Genomic DNA, 4,927 nt, shown 5'->3' on the forward strand with positions numbered 1-4,927 from the left:
TTGATACATCCGGGAGTTCGAGTTAGCTATGGTGAGCCTCCTTTCATCCGGAGGATTTCATTTACCTTTCAGTTATATCAGTTGTTAGGATGTCGTGGTCTTGTCCCGACTTCCATCTTTGTCATTTAGAGGCTTCATAGATAGTCAGTATAGTTGAGAAGTCTTTATCATTTATTTTATTAAATGTTTTAAAGACTTAAGTTGCCTATTTCATGGCGAGTTGAATATATTATTTTATTCTAAGTTGTTCATTTGAGCTAAAGTTTTGAAAAGTTGAGTTTATTGAATTTTATTCAATTTTTAAGCTTCTGCATGCTTGAGTTAGTCTTCCGCTTGTAGTCAGCCAGGATGAGGGTTCGCTTGGGGACCAGCAATGGTCTTCGAGTGCCGGCCACGTCCAGGGTGTAGACTCGAGTCGTGAAAATATCACTAAATTATTGAACAATTATAAAGGAGGTGATAGTTGTCACATGTCTTTTATCTTGGATTGGATAGAAGGCGAGGTTAAAATTTGTGAAGATAGAATGTTTTAAGTCTAATAGGACTTATAATTATGTATTAGAGATCCAAAATCAATAGATGATTCTTCTCGTTCCTTTCTGACTTATTTACACATAGTAAATTAAATATTATTGAATTAATCCCCCTTTTAAAGGTATCCAACATAGAGCAGTCAAAAGGCAAATTATAGAGGCAAGATCATTTCTAAGAAATGATCATTATCAACAAATTAGAGATATTATCAAAGAAAACAAAGTCATAAAGCTTCGACATTCATGATTATTTTGAAATATGTACATAGTGATATCTAAAATTTTCCTACACAACTGTACTTTAAAATGTAACAAATAGTAGAAAAAATTCAAAAGAAAAATTATATATAACACAAATAAAATTTAAGAAATTAATTGAACCAACTTTCTATGCTTACCTAGAGATAGCTAAATAAGAAGACGATAAATATTGCTACACTATTGAGTATTACTGAGATACCAAAAGCTTGAGAAACTATATATGATGACAATATTTTTAGCATTCCAAACAAAATTATCTTATTCTTTCATTCATGTGAGAAGCACAACATAAAACACACAATATTTTTTTTGTAGAAATAATAACTAAATGACTCATATTTAAACATGAAAGGCTAATTTTTTGTTACATACGTGGTAAGTTTACACCTACGATATATTATATTGTTTCATCCAAATAATGAGAATTAGTTATATGCTACATGTCCATCTATATAAGATAAATATAATTTATCAAGTAGAAAATCCATCATTAATTTATGCTAATTATGATTGAAGGAAATCAAAAGTTTTGCAACAATGTTAATTGTAGCTATTACTTAGCATTTAAGATAATTTATGAATATAATTCATTGAATTTTTTTTTATAGCTTTGCGTAGTGGGAGTATCTGAAGAGATTGTTTTAAATATTGCAAAACTTTTGATTTTCTTCTATCATTTAATAATACAAATATTCATTGTCTTTATATTAATCCATGTCAAGTAATATTATGCGGTTTTTCACATTATTATTATTATTATTATTATTATTATTATTATTATTATTATTATTATTATTATTATTATTATTATTATTATTATTATTATTATTATTATTATTATTATTATTATTATTATTATTATTATTATTATTATTATTATTATTATTATTATTATTATTATTATTATTATTATTATTATTATTATTATTATTATTATTATTATTATTATTATTATTATTATTATTATTATTATTATTATTATTATTATTATTATTATTATTATATTTTTGTCCATAAATATATAAGAATAGTGTTTAATAGAATATGATAATATTTATTAATAATTAACGTGTATTTACATTTTTGTTCATCAATATTATGACATTATAAGGACATTTTCGTAATTCAACTTTTGACTTGGAGGCTTCCCACTTATAATATAACTAGTTTAAGGAACGTGCATTGCATGTTTGTCCCCTATTACTATACTCACTTGTAATTAAAAATTATATATTCATCCACATGACTATATACATATACATACTTGTTAATGGAGTAGATATTATGTCCTAATTTCTTGAATTTGTAAACAAAGGATTCATTACTATTATGGAATTGCTAGATTATGTAGCTACAGAAGAAACAAAAAATTTAAGAGTGTCAAGAAAAATGATAATAGAAAAAGGAAAAAATTGACGTAAACATCTAATCTCATTGTATGTGTATAAATAAGAGAGTATTAAATTCAAGAAAGCACACTATTTTTGTTTGATTTGGAGAGGAAATCAAAGAAAATATCACCATTCAACCACTATATATTTTGTTGGACAATTTCAATAGAAGTGAAGGCAATGAAGAAGTTTCCCTCTCCTTGCTCATGCTCTTTCAAACATAGGAATTCCATTCTTATAAATATTTGTCATCTACTCGATCCACCCAGATTTTTCATTGTTGAGTCGACTCTCCAAGCTAAAGCCATTTCATTGACAAAAGGAGGCAGTCTGAGTGAATCAACAAATATTGTGTACACTTGAACATACTTATTGAAAGAATAAGAAATATCTCTTCTCTTGTCTCCGTGTTTCTATTGCCTTCATAACCAAGGGTCCAAGACATTGTGTTTGATGGTGAAGAAAGAAAGTGTTGAGACGAAAATGTTTTTTCTTCCTTCAATTCATAGTGAAATTCTTGATTATCAAGCACACTAGCTAACGAAAATACTAAATTTACTTGAGAACAGAGAGTTAAGTAGGAAAAAGAACATCAAGCAAAGTTAAATAGACTGATCTACATAATTTTAAAGGAATTCATATTAACATCATGGCACATAACAACATAATTATTTTTCGGGGGTGCGGAATTAGTAGTTGAGGAATTCATATTTTTGGTAGTGTGGTAGGTGGTAGTGTGGTAGGTGAGGAATTCATCTTAAAGATTTTATTAGAATATTCTTTTTTCATGGTAAAATGTAATAATACTTATTGTAATATTCTTTTGATAGTTGTTTTAATCTGAATATTTCTTTAATATTATTTGTGATGTATTCTAGATAGAACGTATCTTGGGTTCTTTGGTACATATATAAATTTTTCTCCGTTTATTAATCAAGTAAGCTTATAGATGAAGATATATATATGTTTTAAGCTTGGCCACATGACATGAATGACATATAGATTTTCCCACAATGTTTTTCGGGCTATTATCCTAAATTAGGTCTTGATTAGTATGGTATATGGATATGCCATCAATGATTATAGATCATGATTTCTAAACTATTTCCATTAGTAGTAGGGAATTTCTAGGATGAAATGAATGACTATGGGCCTAAAAGATATTATAAAATATCATGGATGGTGAAAGGTATTCTCACGCATGGTCAAAAGAGTTATCCTGTGATGTCTCTAGCTTGGATTGGTTGCTTAATTGTACATTTCCATGGATGATAATGTGACTTTATCTTGGATTGGTTACTTAATTGTGCCTTTCCATGGATCATGAGACAAGTTAAGATTAATAACTATTTCATGGGATTCATGCTTAGCACCGAGAGGATATGGTGATGGAAGCTTTCCCGTAACAGAGATGGGGTTTCTAGTATCAATCTCCTTGTACCATACCTATGTGCCCCCATAGGATGATGATCTTAAGATAGACATTAGCTAGTGGAGCCACGTAAGTTAGAAGTTCATGGTCCTACCTTTGCAAGTAGAAGACTCTCTTTTCAATGTGAGAAGAGTACAACAGATTCCATGTTATAGCTCACATGGTAACGATGGAAGTTGAGGATACTTCCCACAATAATGATGAATTAAGGTTACCTTTAAAGTATCCCATATGTGTTTTAAAGAGGATTTAACTTGCATTGACCATGATTACGATTTATGTTTTCTAACCCTCATATCTTATGTTTTGATTTGGTCTTTTCATATAAAGAGAATGTCCTTTTAGCATGATTTCATAATTTTTATGCATTGCTATCGTACTTGGTACATATTTGTACTAATGCATACTCTTCCACATTGTTTAAATAATGTAGGGTCTGACACTCTTAATCCGGATCTTCGTGGCTAGGGAACACTTAGTAGATATTGAAGATTGGTGAGTCCTCGTGTTTTGAGGACCGAACCTTTATTGCTTATAGTCTTTACTTTTTTAGAGATTGTATGTGTTATATGGGATACGTCCAATCCCTCTTGATGTTAGATGGCTTTGAGACTATGTTTGAGTTCCGCTTCATTTTTGACAAACTCATTTATGATATAAACTGTCGTTTAAACTTGTTAGGACGGGCTCATTTGCAAACTGAAACTTAAGCACTAGGGTTCTACAATCAACATAAGCATAACAAGAATGGAGCCAATCCATATTATGAATAACATTGATATCTAACATATCAAGCTCTACAAGATCAACATAAGTGAATCTATGGATAAGGAGATGGGACACTTTCTTTAAACTCTCTTCGCCACAATAGATTCACCAATACGAGTAGAGATTGAAAAAGGTTCTAACAACACATCCACAAAAACATCTAATCTCATAGCCACATATGGCGTCATAAAATACAAAGTAGCACGAGGATCAAGAAAAGCATAAACATCAAGGTGAAAGACTTTCAACTTATCGGTAACCAAATCAAGAGAACCCTCTTTATCATGATGAGTTTCCAGGTCATAGAATCGATTTTCCTTTGTAGAACTCGAGCCTTAACCACTAGGCGGAGCTTTCATACCATCTCTTCCCTTACTAGAAAGTGATGGACAGTCCCTCATCTTGTGACCACTCCTACCATAACTAAAGAAACCATCCGCATTTGCTAAGCATTTACTAGCATGCTTCTTTCCACACCTAGCATAGGTAGACAAACAAGATCAACTATCATTTCCTCCTTGAGGCTTAGGGTTAGACACCTT

The sequence above is a fragment of the Solanum tuberosum genome, unplaced genomic scaffold (genome assembly GCF_000226075.1).
Source record: "Solanum tuberosum cultivar DM 1-3 516 R44 unplaced genomic scaffold, SolTub_3.0 scf00031, whole genome shotgun sequence".
NCBI lineage: Eukaryota > Viridiplantae > Streptophyta > Magnoliopsida > Solanales > Solanaceae > Solanum > Solanum tuberosum.